Source organism: Bactrocera dorsalis, chromosome 2, assembly GCF_023373825.1.
Source record: "Bactrocera dorsalis isolate Fly_Bdor chromosome 2, ASM2337382v1, whole genome shotgun sequence".
NCBI classification, from domain to species: Eukaryota; Metazoa; Arthropoda; class Insecta; order Diptera; family Tephritidae; genus Bactrocera; species Bactrocera dorsalis.
In genome coordinates, this window is record NC_064304.1 from 35,912,760 (window position 1) to 35,937,438 (window position 24,679).

Here is a 24,679-nt window from a genome sequence, read left to right on the forward strand (position 1 = left end):
ATACTCCATGCCATGCAACTGGTGTGTGCCATTGCTTTTATTGCCACTGCAATTACATTATGTACACTGAAGGAAGACGGGGACAAAGAAGGCTACAAAATATCGACGGGAGAGTTTGAGCAGCAAACGGTTTTGGGTTTAGACGAAATTGAGGAGAAAAAAGAATTTTGCGGAGATACTTGCCTCCTCCACGCTCAGTCGGCAGGATATTGCCGCCAAATAGTGCACGAAATAGAGGAACTATAAAAATGCAACAAAAACTATGAATTTATTTCAGAGTGGAGTTTGAGGTAGGAGAAGCTTCGAGAAGTAAGGATGGGAAAGCTGCTTGCTGCAAGGTTAGGTTGGGGGAAGGTGGTATTGCCATTTTTTCTCAGTTTTATTTTATAAGTATGCATGTTGCAACATCTTGGCGTTTAGTTGGTATGGTTTGTGGGGAAGCAATGTAGGTTTGTTTAGTAGAAAAATGGAAAAAATTGTTGTGTGTGCCGGTGTGAGTTCTTGGTTATGGTGGCGTTCGAGTATAACATTTTTTTTTTTTTTGTTATTTTTTCGTGTTGCACATTAGTTGCCACAAAAATGTTTTTATAATTCCACACCAAACTGCCAGCATAAAGCTCTCGCTCGCTCTCTCTCTCTCACACTCACATATGGTACATGCTTTGTGGTACAGTTATTTGCTAATATATAGCAAAGTCACACACCGCGCATTAGTTATTAGCGGTTCCTCTTTGCTGCAGTGCGTCATTTACTTATATTTCGTAATGTCTATAGGTTTTTGTAGTCTTCTGTAAAATATTTGCATAATTTTTTGTATTTTTTGCGAATATATTTTATTCGGCTTTAAAAAGCAACAAAAACAAAATTGCAATAAAGTGTGAGAGAGAAAGAAAATTCAAGAATTTTATGAGAAATGCAAAATATTGTCATAAATAAAAATAAATAATAGAATTATTAATAATTAATATTAAAAATATTAGATAATTAAAAGTGAGGTTATGGCACGAAACATGAGAATTTTGAGTTTAGTGTAAAGTAATTTTGAACGAAAAGTCCGTTTCTGATGTTTTGATGGCTGCTGGTGGCGTTCGTGTGGTAACCGCAACCACCTGCTGCTATCACAGCTGTTCTATTAACTGTTGTTATTGCTGTTGTTGCCGATAGAACTTGCATATATACATATGTATGTATGTATATATATGTATATATATAATATATATATATACTTATCTTTATATATTTTCGTGTATCTTCGCAAATCTGCGCTTGGTGGTGCCTCAATACCAGCACCAAAAAGAGCGAACGCCATCGCCAACAGCCACTGCCATCACCGTCGTCGTGAACGGCATCACCCACATCACCGCCATTATTTGGCCACCGCAATGTACATTGTCAACGCCGGCGGCACCAGTTGACTTGTGACTGCGCAAACAATGCATGTTTTTGTTTCGGCGCTGCATAAACAAACACACGCACGCATATACACACATACAAATGCAATATAATATGGCTACTTTTCAGTGTTTGCTTTCATATTTTCGCCTTTTCTATTTATTTATTTTGCTATTTTTATTTCATTCTGTTTTTAATTTCTGCTATTTTCTTATTTTTTTCCACTTTTTGCGGTGCAGTGACACCGTGCAGCGACGATACCGCCCGGCAACCAATTTATTTTGCACTACGCACACACATACATAGGGAAACGCACACGAGCCAATTGCTTACCCCACAAGTGGACGTACCCTCAGCATAGCGCTCCACAACAGTCCGAAAGATAGCTGAGACACACACACATAAACACACAAAGGCATAGACTCTGACAGCGCAGCACTTTTGCTAATTTATCAACAAATGTGGAAGAAAAGCGGCACAAAAAATTAGATTGCATATTTTTGTTACAAAAACTTGAAAATAAAGCAGTAGACGCGAAAAAAGGAAGACTGCGCAAGAATTTAATAAATGCGGCCACATGTAGAAATATGACATCATGCCGTATGCCGCATGCAAAATGGTCGGAATAGTCGTAATTTGACATTAAAAAATGCATTCGCTGTTTTAATTTGTTTCACTATGTGTATGTGTGTGTGTGTGTGCTGTATGAAAATCTACTTTGATCGCAACTTCGCACAAACCCTTTAGAGCAAACAGCACAGATATGCATTGCGACACGAATGTCATAAAAAAAAGTCGCTTGCTCCACTTCGTCTGCTGCTTTTGTGTCTTTCCATCCTAAGGTTTGGCAGCCAGAATATAATAGTTTCGTTGACCTAATGCTTGTTTATAACGTTTAAAACTAGGCAAAGTAGATATCGTGTTTTATATATCAGAACGGTTAGAATAACGGGAGGAGTTCTCTGGATCCATCCGTTCATCCGTAGTACATAGCAAATTGTATTCCTTCAACTTTCCGCGCTTCCGTGGGCAGATAATTTCACATTTCGGGCCGGTCGAGTGGCCACCAAGATCGTGTGATATCACACCGTTAGACTTTTCCCTGTAGGGATATATAAAGTCTAAAGTCTATGCGAACAATTCGGTTTCGATTCGGGACTTGGAGCAAACGTCACTCGCCAGTTACCAGTTGAAATGCTCGAACGAGTCATCGAAAATTGGACTTACTGGACGGACCATCTGAGACGCAGCCACGATCAATATTTGAGAGAAGTAGTCTTCAAAAAATAAATGCCAAAAAATATTTTTTCGAATGACAATGAAAGATGTGGACCTCCTCTAAAGGTTAGTGAACGGTCGAAGTGGTAGATGAAGCGTTTGGCAGTCAATAAAAATATCTCCCTACCAAAAATTAAACAGCAGATAAATCTGAAAGTGTCCGTCTGTAGATTTTCACAGATTTTAAAAAAGAATAGTAAGTATGTCAAACGAGCGCCTCAACGAAAAATAATAGAGAGTTATTCGGTACAAAATGTTTTTCTGTTGAACTATTAGACAACGTCCTAATAGACTTTTCGAAATGGTTTTGTAAGAAACCATGCATTTTTCAACAAGATAACGGCGCGATTAACAATATAGCATACTCACCGACTGGATTCGGTAGAGGGCGTTCACCAGGATAAAAATTTTCACGCGAGATTTTTCTGTGAGTGGTGCAAGCCGAAAATGAAGCGTTCGTTAAAGCAGAGGTACGCGATTACATTTTGTGTGAAACTCGGTAAATCTGCGACAGAAATATTTGATATGATCAAGCAGTTTTACCAGGCCTTTCTGGAGGGCCGGGAAGAGGTCGCTGATGAAGACTGTGCTGGGAAACCTTCGACTTCGACGACTTCGACAAAACACTGACAATATGACTCGTGCAAAGTTTTGAGCACAGACCGTCGACTAAGTATTCGTTTAATTGCCCAGATGTTAAATTTGTCAAAATCTGTGGTTCATGACATTATGACTGAGCACTTGAAGATACGCAAAGTGTGCGCGAAGATGGTCACAAAAGTTCTCACTGATGACCAGAAATTGCGGCGAGTGGAAGTGTGCTAAGAAAATTTGAAAATTGAACATCCCCAATTTTTGTATAATGTAATCACAGATGCCGAGTCATGGATCTTTAAGTATGGACCCGAGACAAGGTGGCATTTTGAGACGACAGAGGGGATCCAAGTAGCATGCACCTCGGATCTCAAGGCTATTCTGGAGGAAGGCATTCTCCGCGCCTTCGATGCAGCGCTGCATCGACCCAGAAGAACCCTATTTTGAAAGTTTTTAAAGAATTGGAACGATTGGTTCAATAAGTTTTTTAAATCGACTTAGCCCTATTACTTTCCGGACAAACCCTCTACGAATTTTTATCGAAAATATCTGACAATCTGGGAAATATTTTAGTTTTCGGTTTTCGCCATTTTGTGGGCGTGGCAGTGGGCCGATTTTGCCCTTCTTCGAACGTAACCTTCTTATGGAGCCAAGAAATACGTGTATAAAGTTTCATCATGATATCTCAATTTTTACTCAAGTTACAGCTTGCACGGACGGAAGGACGGACAGACAGACATCCGGATTTCAACTCTACTCGTCACCCTAATCAGTTTGGTATATATAACCCTATATCTGACTCTTTTAGTTTTAGGACTTACAAACAACCGTTATGTGAACAAAACTATAATACTCTCCTTAGCAACTTTGTTGCGAGAATATAAAAGAAATGGTGGTGTTTGTTCTTAGTAGACAGTGCTTCCAAAGTTGTCAATATTTGACAAGAGGTTTGAGTTTGTCGCGAGGCTAAATTTAGGCTTGGCGCTCTAATAATTATAAAGGTGACAGCACTAATATTTTAAGATTGCAAAAGCTGCAAATCATTTTCTGGCTTGGAGAGAAAAAAACCAGAAGTTTTGATATATGTGGGCGTTATAATATGGTAATCTGTAAGCCCTGGAGATTTACCATGCCAAACACACATGTATAGGTTGATCCATTTCAAGGTTCCTTACTTTTTTAAAGAAAAAACACAAAAATTTCAAATCTAGTGGGAAATGTTTACTATGTTTCTAAAGAACATTCTTTGGCATTTATTTTTTTAAGATTATCTCTTTAAAATATTGGCAGCGACCACGTCTCATCATGGTCCAGCCGTTGAGTCCACTTTTCGATGACTCCCACGAGCATTTCGACTAATAACTGGCAAATGACACACATGATGTTTTGCTCGCAGGCCAGAATTGAAGCGAGATTGGCAGCGTAGAATTTAAACTTTTCATATCCCTACCAGAAAAAGTCTAACGGTGTGATATCCCACGATCTTGGTGGCCAATCGACCTGCCCAAAATATCAAATTATCTGCTCATCGAAGCTTTTTACTCAATAAACCCATTGATTTATGCGACGTGTGGGAAGTGCTGTCATCTTGGTCTTACCGGCATCATTTCTGGAGAAATTTGGACCGATGCTTCCACCAGCTCTGGATTCTCTTCTGGTCGCGGTTTGTCGCAAATGTGGCAATTTCGCGTTTTTATGTACCAGTTGAGTTGGGGTTCATTGCTGAACAAAATTTGGTTTGAAAACTTCTCATCTTCTTGGAACTTTTCTAGAGCCCAGTTGCTTGGTAAGGTCGAGCGGCTGCAGTTCTTGAACAAGCTGTATTTCGTACGCTTTTAATTTAAGATCTCGATGTAAAATACACCAAGTTGTTCCATACGTCAGTCCGAGTTGCTGCGAACGGCGCCGAATCGACTCTCCACGGTCTTCGTGTGCACTCAAAGCACCGTGTATTTTCTTCACTGCGTGCTGGACTTGATCTATTCGTTTGAATATTATCCAATAAGAAATGTTGGGTGTTCAAAGTGGGTTGTGGTGTTGCGTAGAGTACACTCAGTAGGCCGATTATGTTGACCAAAAATTTTCGTAAAAAAGTTGAACGATTCGTAAACGTTTTTTCATGAAGAAATACCAAAGTATACTGAACAAAAATAGCTTGACAGCTTGACACGACTCACGCGTGATCTTCAAAATATATGTAGGTATTGAAGAAGGTATGTCGACTTAAATCACCCTTTACTAGTTGTGTCTATAGAGATTTCAGTACTCTGTATGAATTTATCCAGCAGTAGTCTGTACCAGATAATAAATACTATGTAGCTAACTAAAGTGGTATAACCGCTCTCTATTTGATTATACCAGTTTTTGTTAATATAAGACCAATTGTTTGTTCGATTCGCTACACTTTAAGTTCTGATTAATTAAAGAGTGCTGATATCAGCATTCTTCCGACCAAAATATGTATACATATTTGTTATTTTCTTCACCGCTTCCGCTTGGCCTATTCTTAGTTTATTTTTTCAGCTATACAATACTCACACATGCACATATACGCGTATTCATAGACATTTGTTTATGTAACGTTATCGGAATTTGTTGACCAAATGCATTTAGTGTCAACTAACGAAATTTCCACTTTGTTTGCTTTCACAATTGGCTATTAGTATTTCGCGAGCACTTTCTGTGTATGTGTGTGGGTGCTTGTGGGTGTGTGTCATAGCATGCATGTAAGCTTGTATGTACGTTGATGTGTGTGTGCTTGTATATTTTAGTGCATTTTTTAGTTTTATGCAACAAATTCAATTAGAACTGTTTGTTTTGACAAAGGCCAAAACAAAGCAAATGCAGAAAAATTCAAATAAAAGTAGATAAACACGAAATGGGTGAAACGGTTGAAAAATTCCGTGTTTTGCCAGTTTGTTTGTGTATTTGTTTTGCACACACACACACACGGTGGCAGGGTCTAATGATTGTACGAAATTCGATTATGGGAAAACCAATATTTCGCTTTGATTTAATTTTTGCAGCCATTTGTCAGTTTGTTGTTGTTGCTTTGTTGTTGTAGCGGCGAAACGTTTGATAAACAATGTAACGGTGCACTGTAGCATTTGTGTGCCATACAGGGTGCTGTAATTGAAATGAGCAAAACAAAAATTCAAATTCAATAACAACTTTTTACATGCAACATAATTTGATTTCGTGCAACACAGACGATATTTGCCAAATTGAAGAAATCTCTTTTAATTACTCAAACTATTTATTTATTTATAATTTATAAATTCAATATTCTTGCCGCGACAGCAAAAGCACTGCATATTTATTAGCTTCCGTGTGTATGTGTGTGTGTGTGGCTTTATTTCCAAATCAGCTTTTTTATTGCCTTTTAAGTTTGTATGAAAATTCGCTTTGACGGCGAACAAAGAAGTGCAGTGTTGACTCATGCCTATCAAACATATACACACACACAATAACGATGCATATTCATACGGTTACTTACGCATACTTATGCAATCGGAGAAATAGTAAACGGCAAGTGCGACATTTAAATGTTTCAAGTCTTTATTGCGATTCGCTGATCGCAGGCCGGGCGGACTATGAAGCGATCGCTGCCAGCGGCTTTGGCTGGACTGACTCATGCAGATCTAGTTTTTTAACTAACTTAGTCATATTATATATATATATACATGTACATGTGTACATACAAGTATAAATAAATCTAGATAAATATGTCTAAGTCCAAAATATTTTGCTAAACTAAATACTTGATTGAGCTTCTTCTTCCGCATGAGCTGCATGTCTACGATTCGATTACTCAAAGCCTGGTTAGCCATTGGGTATCTGTCAGGCCAACTATCGTGGGTTAAGTTTCCTAAATATCGCATATAAGGTTCTATCAAGCGTACCATGTGAAAGTTTGAAGCCCACTGTCAACAAACTGATTCGACTTTATCAGTGTGGCTTTAGGTCAAGAAAATCAACAACCGCCTGGATAATAACCATGCGTAGAATCTTGGAAGAGACCCGTGAAAATAGGGTCGATATGCGCCACCTCTTCGTCGATTTAAAAGCTGCTTTTGACAGAGCGACAAAGAGGTGCCGCAATGTCTGAATTTGGTATCCCCATAAAAATAATACGTGTGCCTGAACTGACGCCGAGCAATAGCAAAAGCTCTTTCAGGACCCGGAAGGTCCTCTCCAAGCCATTCGATACCAAACGAGGTCTCAGATAAGGCGAGTTTTTCAATCTACTGCTGGAAAAAATAATTAGAGCTGCAGAGCTGAATAGAGAAGAGCGTACTGTTGGCGTGCGCCGAGGATATTGATATCATTGGCCTCAACATGCCTGCCGTTAGTTCTGCTTTCATCAGGTTAACAAAGAAACGAAGCAAATGAACCGGATATATCTCCTGCCATCAAAAAAAAAAAACAGTTGTCGCAATCGCGACTTGGCTCCTACGTCATAACTTCGAAGTTGTACATAATTTTGTCAATCTTGGAAACAGAATTAACAGCAACAACAATGTCAGCCTCGAAATCGAATGCGGAATAATTCTTGCTAATAGGTTCTACTTCGGACTGAGTAGGCAATTGAAAATTAAAGTCCGCTTTCGACGAACAAAGACCAAATTCTACAAGTCACTTATCATCCTGCTATATAGTGAGGAGACATGGACGATGACAACATCTGATGAGTCGACTTTACGAGTTTTCGAGAGAAAGGTTCTGCTGAAGATCTATGATCCTTTGCGCATTGGCCACGGTGAATACCGCAGTCGATGGAACGATGAGCTGTACGAAATACTTATACGACGACATTGATATACATAGTTTAGCGAATTAAGAAACAGTGGTTACGTGGCTACGTCGCCTGAATGGATGAAAACACCCCAGCTTAGAGTGTATATTGAGAGTACTCTTCAGGAGAAGCAGAGGCAGAGGAAGACCTCGACTCCGTTCGAAAGACCATATGGAGAAGTACCTGGCTACACGTGGAATCTGTCAAATAGCGAAATGGAGGAACAACTGGCGCCCTGTTGTAAACTCAGCTATAACCGCGTAAACTTAGATCCTTATATTCATTAAACGCATCATTATTGTTGACGAGACATTGGCTTGTGAATATGACATCGAAACTCTTCAACAATCGAGCGAATGATGCTCCAAAAATGTGCCGAAATTGAAAACACAAAAAATCGTTAACGCCTCTGAAGTCCTTCCGTGCTGAGACCTCCGAAAAAGTGGTGTCTGAAACTAGTTAAAAGTGCAGTAAACTCAGAGTTTGTGATTAAAGTTTGAGTATTTGCTATCAAGTGAGGCCATTAAAATCTTTAATTCGGAGAGCATAATTATACCGCTTGCTTATCTCAACGCGGCAGTATGCGGCCAGGCATCTATAGTTCTCTATCTTTCCACCGGCGAAGTTATTTGTGGGTTCCTTTAAAGTTTGTTAAGTAAATATTTGGTTTTGAGATCTCGTAATCACCGAGCTTCATTTACAAGGAAATTTCTTTGAACACGGAACTATAAGTTTTCTTAGAATTCGATAAAACGAACTTCAACAATACATATAAATTCAAAAGCTGATTCTTCTTTAAAAAGCCTGAAGTTTCTGCCATAACTTTATGTAACTAAACTTTTTTCAGCAACTATTGCAACAACAAACATATGTAGATGCATATGTAACCGCACTTGTAGCAATATTGTCAAGTTGAGTGTGCCGATTCAACGTGTGCAACATCGTGTTGCACAAGTTAGTTATGTTTGCCGGCAGCGCTTTAGCTGATACTCACATTACAACACCAACACTTCGTTCAGCTTCAGCTACTCTTTTCATTCTGACAATAATAGTTAATCCTTTTACTCGAGTGTCCGTAGGCTGTGATACGAGGTGTTGAAATGCGTGCATTTTAGCAGCTAGCGACATTGCCATGTAGTTAAACTCCTCTACGTATGTGTTAGTACATAGATACATACAGATGGATTATTTAGAGATTGATTATTAAAGCTCGTGATCTCAGCGACAGTTGCTTACAACAAGACGGCGCCACTTCCCACACATTGCATCAATGAATTGATCTACTAAGAGAACACTTCGGTGAGTTGGCCACCTGGATCGTGTGTTATCACACCGTTAGACTATTTTCCTATATATACAAGTATTTTCCCGTAGTTCCTAGGTGGAACATAGTTCCTCAAAAACACTATAACACTGTATTTTCCTATGGGGATATGTAAAGTCTAAAATCTATGTGGATAGTCCCTTTTCAATTCAGGAAAAAACATCACACGTGCTATTTGTCAGTTATCAGTTAAAATGCCCCAGCGAGTCATCGAAAATTGGACTCAACGGATGGACCATCTGAGACTTTGCCGCAACCAACATTTGAAAGACATAATCTTCAAAAAAAAAATATATACGTATATATATGTCAAATAATGTTCTTTCGAATGATAAAAAAACATTCGCCCTTAAATTGGAAGTTTCTGTGTTTTTTCTTTAAAAAAAAGTAGGGAACCTATTCTCTATCACTATCACTCTTTATAAAATTATTAGGGATCTCTGGTTGACGTTTTGCACCTTGAGCTATTTCCCTGACTTTGGTGCTGACAAGTAACAAGATTATGTAATGTCCGGGTGTGACCCTTCCTCACTTGTTGCTCTAAGCTTTAATTTGTTCAAAGCTTAAGACGATAATGCAACAAAAATGGTTTCTTTATCTGCTAGTTTTTAAGTAATTATGCAATAAAGTTATTTTGAAAAAATTCTGAGCTTTTTATAGCCAGTTATTGACGCCAACAGCACCGCAAACGTTGTTATCAACTGTGAAAGCTTAACGAGCTTAATAAAAGCTAAAAGCTTTTGCTGAAAACTTATTGTTTGCAAAAATAATATTTAAAATATGATTATTTATAACAAATAATTAAAAAATATAGTATAAATTACTCTTTATGACTTACCCAAAAAGTAAGGCGAAATATTCTGTAAAAACCTTATATGGAATTATTTATAAGATAAATAAATAGTTTCACAACGGTTTTTTGTGTTAACTTTCTTGAACTGTTACACTGAAAATGAGTATATGTCACATTGTTGTTGCTTCACGCACGGAAATGTCTAAATGGTTTTCACTACAATGTAAATGCTTTTAAGATCACTTCGAATTCACAATTTCTCAGGCGTTTCCACCAGCGGTCGTGTGGCCTTCAAGTGGCCCCGGTGGAGCAGTATTTTGCGGTAAATAAAAAAATAATTCCTCGCATGTGCATAAGTGTGTGTTACATTATAGCGGCGCAAACAGGATGCGTGTCTGCGCGAACGAGGTGTTTTTGTTGATTTGAGGCGATTGGCGATTCCAACACACTCACAGCGGCTTTTGACGTTCGCACATAAATTTTTACAAAAAATGTCAACTGTTTCATGCATTAAAATTCCTGACGACTCACATTCTGATTGTTAATTCTTATTGTTTTTGCTTTTTGTTTACGTGAAAAATGTCAAATAATCTGCTGTTGATGCTGCTGTGGCAAGAAGCTGGGCGGCTGAGCTGTAAGAAAGAAGAAATGAGGAAATTGTCAGGTTTCATAAGCACAAAAATGCGTTGGCTTTATTCTATGTGAGTGTGTGTGAGTGGTGGATAAATGTATAATAAAAAGTAGAAATTTTCCAACTGTTTAGTTGACAATAGCGATGGCAACAACAACAATAAATAACGCTGACAATGGCAACGAACATGAGTAGCAGCCGGCAACAAGGACACTGTCAACGACAATCCGTCAGCTTGTCTATCAACGCTATATGCAGTCAGTCGGTCGTTCGGTTGGTCGACTGGTCGTGGCGCCCGACGAAGAGGTGAGTCAGTAGCGCAATGGCGTCTTCGTTTCAAGATCGGAGATGAAAACTTTTCGAAACTATTTGCAATATTATGGCAGTAATTCGAAAAACAACAACAATAATAGCAATATGAAAAATTAATAATAACAACAAATATTTACAGCATCATGGAAAAAATTATAACAACAAATATTACAACAACAACAAAAACTTTACAGCACCGTGGAAAAAATAATAACAACAAAATTTACAACAACAAGAAAAAAAATATTTACAACAACAATAAATATTACAAAAACACCATGAAAAATAATAACAACAACAACAAAAATTGCAAGAAAAAATACAACTACAACAAAAGTAATAAGCCAACAAAAAGTTTTATTAAGACAATTTTTAAAAACAACAATAACTAAGTAACAACAACAACTAAATATAACTAACAACAACGACAACAACAAAGAGCAAAAATCTTAAAAAGTCTCAAATCGCAGACAAAGAAAATCGCCGTTACAGCAGCCGCCATCACCACCATCACCTTCGCCGCTCTGGCGCGCCGCCGTCGCTGTCAGTTTGACTTTTCACTGGAATTAATAGGAAATGCATTTTTCATGCTGTCACTTTAATAAATTGCGAAGCAAGTGAGTGAAATATTAACATAATTAAAATCAAAGAATACAACAAATCATACGCGTACAAACACACATACATGCATACATCTCAAACAGATGCACATACATACTATATACATATGTACATACGTGCCCACGTTTAGTAAGCGTTTATCTGTGGGGCCTGCCTTGCCGCGTTCGAAAACTCTCGACTCTCGTCGTTGACGCCGACGCCGACGCCGACGGCGACGTCAGGCGATAAGCCTCTCAACTAATAGTTTCTTAATTTTTTTGCGTATTAAAATTGAATTAATTAAAAGTCTGTCGCGCAAAAGTAATAAACAATCGAAATAATCGCATGACAATAACAAAAGGCATCTGTACAGTTGTACCGTTGCTTGCGTTAACGTGTCAAAATCTAGCAGCTGCAATTATTTGCAGTGCAACACTTCGTTGTATTCTTCTTATTCTTGTTGCTCTTTTATTATTATTATTATTGATACTGGTTTGAAATTACATCAGATTCCCAATTTATTAAAAAATTTGTTTTATAAAAATATTTAAACGTACATTATTTTAAAGTGTTTTTTAATAAAACAAAAGTGGTATAAAACTCTTTATATTGGACCTATAAATATGTATGTTTACGTTTTTTTTTATTTCTCATCTGAAGCTATAACCTTGCCCCAACATCCTGTCAATTTGTGGATTTCAGGCCAAGTGAACTCCGCCTGAATCAAGCGAACATTTAGTGGCAAGCTCTAAGCTATAAGGCGGATGAGGCAAACTTCCGCTGTTTTGCAAATATTTTCGCTCAGCTAAAGCATGAACTTCCAAAAAAATACTTTGACTTTCAACTCAGGCTCTTTTCGCAAAAAAGTAACACTTTTTCATGAGAAAGACGCACAAGAACAGTAGCTCTCCAACGCTTTATCGGAATATTAAAACAAGCTATAAAGTCTTTAATAATATGTGTTGAATTCATAGAGGTCTTCAAAAATCAAAATAAATATTAAGGTGGTTCCAAAATGTAAGAAGAAGATTTTTGCAACAAATTTGAGAACCATTAAGTTATACATCGATACACTACGGTCAAGGGTGTCACTCCTAAATTTTACTTGATTTGAAGGCACTTAATGAACAAATTTGGTCTCAAGGCTCAAGAAATTCTCTGTAAATTCAAAGTGATGTCATCGCTTGCATGGTTATACCCGAGTGTACAACATTGCGGCAGAGCCTCCCCAGGGTTGGGCGCTGGGTTTAAGGCCCGCCACGTAAAAAAGCACTCCCAATGAAAAGAAAACTGAAGAACTGGCTAAATCTCCAAATGGCCCCAAAACAGCGAAGAGGAAGAACGACTGGCACGCTGGTATTTCCATTACAAAGCGATACCATTATACAGATAAAAATAAAGGTTTCATTTCAAAGCAGCTAAGTAATAATTTAGAGGCAAGCTTCAAAACTTCAGAAAACATGAAAATTTAACCGTTATTTTAGCCAATATCGAAACTCTTCGCACAACTTGGTCAGAAGTAAATTTTATTATACCCTGAACAGGGTATATTAAGTTTGTCATGAAGTTTGTAACACCCAGAAGGAAGCGTCGGAGACCCTATAAAGTATATATGTATATAAATTATCAGTATTTTGAGCTGAGTCGATGTAGCTATGTCCGTCTGTCCGTCCGTCTGTATATATACGAACTAGTCCCTCAGTTTTTAAGATATCGTTTTGAAATTTTGCATCAAAAAGCTGCTCATTTGTGAAAACTGCCCATATCGGACCACTATAACATATATCTGCCATACAAACTGAATGATGGGAATCAAATGCTTGCATGCGAAACTTTCTCATTTGACGACATATCTTCACGAAATTTGGTATAGTTATTGTTCATAAAAATAATGTAATATCGGAAGAAATTGTGCAGATCGGCTTATTATAGCATATAGCTGCCATACAAATCAAACGATCGGAATGAAGGGCTTGTATGGAAAACTTTCGCATTTGACATGGTATCTTCACGAATATTGACTTGGATTACTGCTTAAGGAAATAATATAATCTCCGAAAATATTGTTCAGATCATATAGCATATAGCTTCCATACAAAATCAACACATTTTTACTAAAAGAAATGCACCTGTGAAGGCTATATTAGCTTCGGTGCAGCCGAGGTTAACGCTTTTTTTGTTTTTAGTTAAAAAAATAGTTAATTTTGTTCTATTATAGACCACCCTAATGTTTGGATAAGTGCATTATAGAGAAATGAAAGCTGGAATATATTTACATTCTATTGCATAACTATTTTCCTAAAATTATACTAGAGCACTATTTAAACAAGTAGTATAACAAAAGATTATTTCAAAAGGTTGCCACCTATTTTAAAATATTAAATCCTAAAAAAAATTATAAATATTTTAGATATTTGCAATTGAACTAAGAAAAACTTGCACTAGAACTAAAATTTAAGTTTTAATTGTAACAGAGTTGCCACCCTTACTCAATTTCTAAAGGAATCCTGTATATGCAGACAGTGTGAAGGGCAATATGGACATTAAATGATTTACTTTTGGTAAATTAAAACTAATAAGATACAATATTAAGTTAAGAGGTTGCCATATAATCTGCATATAAAAAATGTTTTAAAACAACCGTAAAAATTTTTGCAATAATATTAATTTATAAAGCGTATAATTTCGATCAAAGAGTATTTATTTAATATAATGGTTCGTATTTTGTTTATTTATTGTTTTCTATAGCTGATAGCAATCGAATCTTAAAAATTTGTCAACTTGCATACGTTTTGCTTGAGAAACATAAATATTAAATTCTTCCAAGCTAATAGTTGCTCTTAGTGACAATAAAGCACTAATTAACCCTTCATTAGCGAGATAAGAGAGGTTATCTGTGAGTGCGATGACGTCAGCTTCGATTAATTATTTATGTTTGTATGATTGTGTTGCCACGGACTTAGAAAATATCAGAAAGTAAAGAACAATATTCAACTCAATAAGTGAAATTATTCAACAAAGAAGTTCCATTGAATTTTGTGCGCGTTATCAAATTTCTGATGTCGAAACATTCAGAATATTGGAAACGGTCTACGGAGATAATTGTTTGTCGCGGGCAAATATTTTTGATTTGTGCAACCACGATTGGTTCCAAAATAAATATTTTTTAACGAAAAACATCATCACGTCAACGTCTTCGAAACAATGCTTTCCGACTACCAGAATTTTGCACCGTTATAACCTACAATTTATGATTAATTTTCACAATTTTCTTAGTGTCAAATGTAACATACTTAAGTCATATATGGTCAAAATTGTCGTCTTTAAAAAAAAAGGTCACGTGATGACAAGTTTGACTACATTTTTAATGGTTTATATACCCTTTGAATACTTGAGACTATCAAAGATTTTTCAACATTTCCACTGTCTTTTTATTATGTGTGGGTTTCACTATGTCAAAGTTAATGACAATCATAGTCAAACCAATAAAAACCACTGACATTTTATTTCAAGGCAAATTCGTCTCGTCAAAAATGGGAACAGTCAATAGTCGTCAGTTAGAAAATGCTTATATCATTGAATTGGTGATATTGTCAGCAAAGCGTCATTGAATTTAACAGAGCATATTCAAATATAAACTCAAAATTGCATAATCCAAGCCCTACATACTTCAACATTTGCACTCTCCGAGTAACAGCATTAATTGAAGTAAGTCTAAAATATAAAAATATGCATACAATTACAACAACTGAAAACAATTTTCTTGACTGTTCCTTCGACCCACTTGAATGTAAATTGCAAAGGCAGTCAAAAAATAGATTTCAACAACCTGACCTAACCCAAACTTAGGTGATTTAAGCAAGTCTGGCGAAGGCATTAACCCTATAACTTAAGCATATCCCAAGCCGGAACTGATATGTCAGCCTTTGTTTTCTGTTATTTAATATTTTCGCACAAGCATATTAGCAGGGGAGCGCACACACACATGTACATATGAGCAAATTGTCCAACTGCACCACCAGAAGAAAGACAAAACAAAGCCTAAAAAAACAAGAAAAAAAAACAACAACTGAAAAGTAAAATTAAAAAGGAGAAAGAAAAATAAAAAAAGGCAATTGACAAGAATACACGAACGGTTAGAGAACATGGCGCACCAGTGGCATTCATATGGCTTCGTACAATGCGAAATGAGGCAAGGAGGAATAGGAAAAAAATATTTTGAGACTTGCAATGGGGCTTATGTTAATCAGTGATGCGATTTTGATGGATTTGCTTTTTTAAACATATTTTTATTTTATTTAATGAAAGGATTTTTGCAAATTTAAATGTTCTGAATTTCAGCTATAAATTAAAAATAAATAATAAAGTGAGGCAATTTAGAGGGCTTGCATCTTTTTTTAATTTTGTCAAAAGAAAATTAAAAAAAGATAGTGTTACGGTCAAAAGAAAGTTAAAAAAATATAGTGTTACAAAATAACTATTAAAAAATAATAACAATAATTCTCGCCTTATCACAGCGAATTTGTCTCTGTGATGAGAATTCTAAAGATTTCTCATTTTTTTATTACGTTAACCTTATAAATATAATTCTTAAACATGCTTAGGAAAAAAATTTCAACTCCGAAATTACTCCGAACTTACTCCGAATTTTTCGGAGCGCAGAAAAATGGTTTTATATCACATTAAAACTAACTTAAATAGTTTGTACAACTTTTTTTCTAATATTCATAACAAAGATTTTATGTATACTTTTGGATAAATTTGAACTCTAATTCTTATAATTGGAGTGCACGTAAGCTTTACAAAAGATTCTACATTAATTCGTACCACATTTTACAGTTATTTTTAATATACCTATCTCCTAAATTATGCATTTAATGTTCTGCATTCTAACCTAAAAGCACTGAAATTCGTCTATATATACATTGGCACAAGTTTACTGTTGATATTATGTTACTTTCGAAGACGCAAACTGTTAGAAAAAATTCGGAGTACTTTCGGAAACATTAAAATTTTGCATTGCGAATTGTTTACTATATCTCAATACTTATTATAGCTTGTTAATCATATGCAATACTTTCGGAGTTGTTGCAATTAATTACAACATGAAAATATTGAACTTTGTTGCTAAAATACACGGCAAGAATCCACAGCTTAACTTAATAATTCACAGAAATTTTGAACTATTTTCATTTACATTTGTTATGTTTCGAAAAATTAAAAAAACATATAACAAAAAAAAAATTATATATCGAGCATGTGGCAACACTGTCATTAAAATTTTACCGGCACTTGGCACTTCAGACCAGCCGCGTTATATTCAGTAAAACTGGGGTGGAGGGGGTGCACAGACAGCGTCTCAAAAGACAGTTAACTAAAGCAAATTCAAACACTTTCGACTAAACGCTGCCACCAGCCGCTAGAGAGACTGAGCGCATTTTATAGAACGCTCCACAGAACGCTCGCTAAACTCACACATACTTTTATAGATAATTACACACACACCAACACCCCTGAGCTTGCCACCCAGCAAAGCATCGAGTGTCGAGTGGAGCGCCATTGCAACCCACACCAATGCACCAACACACGCACACCTACACATATACGCTCAAATGCAGAGCGATGCAATTAAATGAGTGAGTAAATGAGCGAGTTTTTTCTTCTGCTATTGTTGTTGTCGTTGTTGTTTATACTGCCATTATTTACGAAAAATGCATTTTTTGTTGCTGCAATTATATTTTTGTTGTATTACTGTAGAATTTTTTCAAAGCACGAGCACTGCTGAAAAAACGGCACACGAGCAAAGCCGACTGCACAACGAAAAAGCGAAAAAATTAATTCGTTAAAAAATTCAATGTCAAATTTCATAAATGCAATTTTTGTGTGCAATTTTCGCAGCGAATTCTAAATCTATTTTGCATGCAAGTGTTCGTGTGTGTGTCTTTTCGCTATTTTTTCCACTGGCTGTCTATTTTTTGTACACTAAAATTGTCTGTTGTTATTGTTGTAGCTGCCTTTTGTTGTTTGTGGTTATGGCAAACACGATTCTAACCGATTTTCAAGGCAATTTGCAGGCCACATTTTTCACGCCATTGAAATTTTTATAGCTTTCAGCGGCAATGATAACTAGCGCGAATATTTAGTGGAAAAGAATTCTGAAACCAAAATGGCGAAATTATGTTTACTGTGCTTCAAGAGGCTACCCATTGTTCGCGTGGACTCGCGGTAGAGACACGAATTAGTCAAAATATTGGTGGAAAGCAATTTAAGGAGCCTTGAAATTGACTGGCAACGGTGCTAAAAGTTCATGGCTAATTCAACAATGACCAATATAGATGAGCTGAGCTGCTAGGCTGGAGGTCGGTGTAATTCTTTTGACTATTGAGCATTGGAATTTTCCACTTCACTGACTTACTGGGCATAACCCTAGATGTGTGTGTTTAGGTGTACTTTATTGCCTGTGGGTACACGTGCCGGCAGCAACAGAAATGTGTATACGTATGTATGAATGTTTGTATTATTATATATTATGTGTATGTATTGGCTTATGATTCATATTATTTTATGAAATTCTGAAATTCAGAGAATTGAAATTTTTTAGAAATTACTGCTTTTAGAAATGCGGAGTACAGAACATTTGTATCAAATTCTTACATACATAAATATAAATTATGCAAACAACTTGTCGCGTTAACAATTAACTATTATACAATTTTTGCTCAAATTTAACAAGTTCTTAAGTATATTTTTTACTGCTTTCTTTACTTCCTATGATTCATTTCTTATAAATTTTTTTTTGAAAAATATATTCATAAAAGTTAGGCAGAAGAAAAAAGTTATTTCGGCATCTTATCGCTGAGCAATTGTTTTCGAAGCAAGAAATCTACTGATTTCGCTATTGTTGTCGACATGAAACTATTTAAATTCAATGTTTAGACATGTTAATACAAAATTTTCATACTCCGAAATTACTCCGAATTTTTCGGAGTGCGTAAAATGGTTTTATTTCACATTATAGCTGACTTAAATAGTAAACACAACTTTTATTTCTTTCTGATATTCTTAACAAATATTTTATGTATACTTTTGGGTAAATTAAAGTTACAATTTTAGTTGTTGAACTACACGTAAGCAATACAATGTATTCTACTTCAATACGAACCAAATATAACAATTAGTTTCATTACAACTCTAAAACTCTAAAGTTTGTTTTTCTATTATTTAAGCGAATTTATCGATATGTGCGTTGGTGCACATCGTGTTGTTGGTATTATATTATTTTTGTAGGTTTTTTTCCACTTCAAAGCAACGGAAATTGTTAAGAAAAATTCGGAGTACTTTCGGAGTCATTAAAATTTTGCGTGACTAGTTTTCTCCTTCAGCAAAATAGTTGTCATCACTTCTAAATCACATAAAACACTTTCGGCGGTCTTGCACTTAATTAAAGTTTTAAAAATTTGCTTATTTATGCCAACAAACACTAGCTCCACAGTATAACAAAATAACTCGTAGAAATTTTAATTTGTTCTCACTTGCGTTTGTTATATTTTGTAATAAGTGCCCGTATCTACACAATTTGGAACTAAAATATAATATACACGGCACACAGTTGTTTGTATGTATGTACATGTGCCGCATTTAGAACATTTAACTTCGCACACGACATCTCAGTTGGCTTTAAAAATTGATTGATGTGCATTTAAATGCATTAAAAGGTAATTCACTGCAATTGTTTGGCATTTACGGCGGTGCCACACGCGTTCAAATGACTATTGAACTTAAATATTAGTTTTGTTGTTGTTGTTGTTGTCATAATTTTTCTTTACGATTTCACAATTGTCGTTGCATTAAATAAATTAACATAACATATTTACATACGTTATATGTTTATATGTATGTAAGTAGCCGATTTACTCATATTTCTGCTGTTGTTGTTGTCATAACTTAGAGACGCACCTTTCAGCGGACGATGACGACAGCAGCGCTGACCGTTTGCCTCACTATCAAATCGATGTGAATGACAAAAAAAGCTGATAACGCACAGCTGACGCAGGAGGAGCGGCAGGCGACGGCGAAGAACAAGCACGACAATTGTACATAAGTGCAGTTGCAGTTGCAGTCGATTTATTTTTATTTTTTTTTTTTGAACAAAACCGAACGAAGAAGCAGGAAAAGCACAGCACATCGGATCGGTTCGAATCATATCGTTTATTAGCTGGCAGCCTGGTTGTTGCCGCGGCGGTTGCCGGAACCGGAGCGCATCAACCAAATGCACTTACTGCAACGCAACTATGTTTGTATGTATGTATGTATTGTAAATATATATGTATAAATATATATTTGTATATATATATGTATATATATCGATATGTATGTATATATGATTGATATTTTTCCTTTTCGCACATTAACACCACGCGCAACGACGGAGACCACTGTGTCAACAAAAACATACACCGAGACGACACCGAGCCGCTGTCGGACGCTCCGTCTAGCTCTATAATACTTACAACAAAAGTCGCCAACAAATTGTGCCGGGGTCCCACTCGCGCATCCATGCGAGCGCACAAACGAGCCAATAGCCAACAAATGGACTCGGGAGTTCGAGCCACTAACCACACACACACAAGCACAAACGCCTCGAGTAAAATGAGTGATTGAGCAAAAGCACCCATACACAAACATACACACACACATACGCGTAAATATATTCTACAAGTCTGCGTATGACATGGCGAATTTGCTAGCGACGCCGCTGCAGTTGCTCAATGTAAGCGCACAGAACGGCTAGAATCCAGCGGAGAAGCCGAGGCGGCGCGCAGCTTTACAGCAAAGCAGCGAAAAGTCACAGAAACTGCAGCGAAGACTCGCCGAAGTTGGCGCGGTGGTAAGGAAATTCCTGTTGCAAAAGCGACGACGACGCCAGCGCCACCACGAGTGACGACGCCAGCGACGATGACAATTGCGGCTAAATAGAACAGTGTGGCGCGCAAGTATTGGTGCCACAACACTATGTACGCTAATGTGTGTGTGTGGCGAATTTTTTCGCTTTCGGTTACTCGCACACTCATTCACCTGTGTGCAAGCTATCATATGCCTTGGTGTGTGTGTGTGTGTAAGTATTCTCTTAGCGCTTGTAAGGGACACGTATTGCACTTCGCTCCAGCACACGTTCCATTACAATAACTACGAATAACATATGAATATTCATGACAACAACAATAAATTGTGAAAAAGTTCTAGAGAGTTGGCGGCAGGCAATGAGGAGAATCACAATACTCACACGCAGTGTTATTGGCTTGAAAGATAGTTTTAAGAGCATATCAAATAATCCGTTTGCTCTGAGTACACAGTGCTTTGCATTGTTTTATTGCCGTATTTTAGTCTTGGTACTAAGCAGCCGATAGACCAATTGGACTATTCGGCGGCTTCAGGTGGCGAAGTCTGCCTTTATAATTATTATAGACTTAAAAATTTGAGTTAGTAACACTTGAAGTACTTTTTTAGAAATGTAAAAAAAATAAGCAAAGAGGTTAACTAACTATAATACCCTTCACTGGTACATTTCTTATATCATGAAGGGCATAAAAAGAACTCTGTTTTGATTTTGATCGGCCAGTTTGTATGACAGCTATATGCTATAGTAGTCCGTTCTGAATAACTTCTTCGAATATTGTATCATTGCTTTAGATAATACTCCGTGGCAAATTTCGTAAAGATATCTCGTCAAATAAAAAAGTTTTCCATACAAGAACTTCATTTCGATCGCTCAGTTCGTATGAAAGCTATGTCTTGTAGTGGTCCGATATTGCCAGTTCCGACAAATAAGCATCTTATTCGGGAGAAAAAAACGTGTACAATATTGCAAAACGAGATCTCAATAACTGAGGGATTAGTTCGCGTATATACACACTGAGAGGCATGACTAAACGTCAAACTTGGTATACCCTGTTCAAGGTAAACACATTATCTCTAATAAAGTAAGCGGAGTCTTGTTTTCGTTGTTTATGTCTAGCCGTTTCTCACTCAGAGCCGCAATCCAACTTACGAAAGGTAGTCGCTTTAATGGTAACAAGGTTATCTCTGTGAAAAGACCAAGGGTAGGGTTGACGTACAATCCTATAAGCCAATGCGTTCAGAGCCAACCAGCGCAAAGAGGTAGTCCTCTCAACTTACACTTACCAGCTTACACCTAGCACTGACGGGAAAGGAACGTACTCCGAGTACTGTCAGGGTTTTAGTGGGACGGAGGTAGTTTCGGCATTAGCCCACCAGCCATTTTTACAGAGCCTCACTCACATTTTCAGGTGATGAAATACCTGGACCACCCGCCCAGAGTGCAACCAAATCCAAAAAATAAAGTTTTGAAATCATAGTCCGAGTCGAATCCGTAGTCAGGTCCGTCAGAAGTTTTCACAGACCGTAATGGGCACATGCCATTTGGCGTTGTACAGGTTGCACCATGCGAGATGCGATACCTTACTTCTACAAATATATAAAGTAATAAATCTTTATCGTTCTGAAGACATTAGTGGTCGAAGTGGTTGAAGGAAAAGATTCTATTCATATTTTACCGTTCTAAAACAGTTTCGATACTAAAATAAAATTTAAAACTGTAATCTTTGAATTGACACACCAACTGTCAAATAACTGTCACAACCGCTAATTTTCATTTTGCTTTCTTAAAGAAATCAAAGTAACAAATTATTGATCTTGTTAAGCAATAAAAGCTTTCTAATAAATTGGTCTTTAAAGCAATGCTGTTCAAAATATGATACTGAGAAAATGCCTGCGATAAAGAAAGTTTGAAAGAGAACCTACAAGATTATGTTTCTTACGACAGTTTCCATTTTTACGTTAGATTTTAAAGCGTGATTAATAAATCATTATCTTGAGAACTCAAAACTAGTTAGAGAACATTTTTTATGGATAATGGTAGCATATAAGTATTATGATGAGTGGTAATTATTTGGAATATATTGCTGTGATTACAAATTGAGGTTAGGTGATTAATGACTATGAATAACTTCGGTCGGAACAAACTGTCAATAAATGATCTTATTTGAGAATTATGCATCGTCTGACAGTTCACTGATGACGGTTGACTGAATACCGCAAATTTGCTGGAGCTATGACAATGCAATATTTTCATTAGAAAATATTGTTTCTTTGACGAGCTATGACTTTTTGTAACATTTCTGTCAATTGAAGGTCAACATAACCCCACTTAAACACTCTAACCGCAAATAGAGTGCGAATATTTGAATACTCCAAATGAAACTGTATCCAACTCAGACCAAAAACTTTATTCACAAAAGTTCGTTGCACAAAAAAGGCCGGCCATTGTTTTTGTAACATTCTTTTCTAGACTAAATAGATTGTGTCCGCCAACTGTTAACAAAACATTGAGTCAACTCGTGACTGATGGTTTAACGAGGCAAACAAATCAACTACGAGTTGCAACCAACCGAAGAGTTCATAGAATATGGACGAAGAGAATCCTTATAATGAGCACTGCGGTGAGCAAATAAGAATGAATGAATGCAAACAGTGGCGTTGGTGGATTGTCTATGCCAGCTGACTTGGCGCTTGACGCTGGCTGCAATGAGTTGACGCCGCTCTCCGCTGCAACGTGAAATTGACGTAGAATTTAAAAATGTGTCGAAAAGTACTAACACCAACAAAATGAAATGTAAGAGCAAGCATAAAAGCAAAAACGAATGCAGGCGACACGCAAGGTTACAAGCGAAATGTAATAACAACTCAAAAAGCGGTTAGTGAGTGAAAGGGCTGTGTGGAGTAAACTGACTTCGTAAGGCGAAAATGTTCAAAAAATTGCAAAATAAAAAATCATAAAGCTCATATGCAATTTGAAAATAAATATACACTCAAACTCATAAACAAAAAAGCAGTTATAAAAATACACTCAATCAAAAGCACTCATACACCGCTTTGACTGAAAGCGCTCAGAACATTTGCGTTGCAAAAAAACTCACCACACTTGACGCGCTGCCATCCGTACACTAAGCGCTGATTGTTTTTGTACACGCAACTGCATGTGTGTTTGTTGTGAAAAAATCGCAAGAGCGCGCTTGTACACGCACACACTCACGCGCTTTGTTGGTGCTTGTGAGTTGCACTCACTCTTTTGCCAATTGCATTGCGAATGCACTTTTTACGCTGCACTTTTTCAGTTCACCACGCCGCTTGGCGCGCCGGCACACTCACTTCGACTGCCGTTGCGGCAGCGCGTTGCTGGCCGCGTTGCATTCACACACACCGTTGCCGTCGCCAAGAACGCGTTTTGAAGCGCTTGAATGCTATTATTTGTTAAGAATAATTTCACAAATTATGACAAACTCCAAATGTAAAATTGTCAGCTATAAAATGAAAATATATGTTTTTTTTTTGCAAAATTAAATTTCGTTTTAGCACAGTATATGCGTAGCACGTCACTTTTTTATGCTCCCCCGTTCGTGTTGAGCGGCGTACGCGTTTGCATGCAACTAACGACGACCGTAGACAGCAAACAGACTGAAAAATGCATCTGAAACACGCTTGGCATGCCGGCAAGCTCGCTCGCACGCCAAGCCCGCCTTGCCTTGCGCGCCGCCGCCACCGCCACCTCAGTCGCCGCCGTCAGTAGCATTTTGTCGCCGTCGCCGTCGTCCGCCAAGCGTCAACCTTCAGCGCTGCATGCTTGCATTTCAGTCTCAATTTTTGTTTTTGGGGCTCCGTTTTCGGCGCTTGCGGTTTGGGATGTTGTCGCCGGCGTTGCCGTTGCCATTGCAGCGGCTCGCTCACTTTTGTTCTCACTTCTCGCTTTCGTGCACTTTTCTGTTTCACTTTTTTATTTTCCCATTTTGCTGCAGTTCTCGTTGGACCTTTCGTTGCTTTTATTTTATTTTAATTCATTTTTTTTTGCCTTTTTTTCGTTTGCGTCATGCAAATTAAGTCTAT

The 24,679-nt window shown here is 37.1% G+C and overlaps 1 protein-coding gene across 5 annotated transcripts in view; it reads right to left on the reverse strand.

Annotated features, from left to right (window-relative positions):
* LOC105226331 (uncharacterized) overlaps positions 1 to 24,259 on the reverse strand; it is a 276,869-nt gene extending 252,610 nt beyond the window's left edge. For 2 of the 5 annotated variants that reach the window (XM_049450577.1, XM_049450571.1), the window contains exons 1-2: positions 19,676 to 20,223; positions 10,222 to 10,808 (exon numbers count right to left, since the gene is read on the reverse strand). The gene's annotated coding sequence lies outside the window, so the exon portion shown is untranslated. The other 3 variants (XM_049450572.1, XM_049450574.1, XM_049450573.1) reach the window with 3 other exon arrangements.
* Between the last annotated feature and the right edge of the window lie 420 nt (positions 24,260 to 24,679).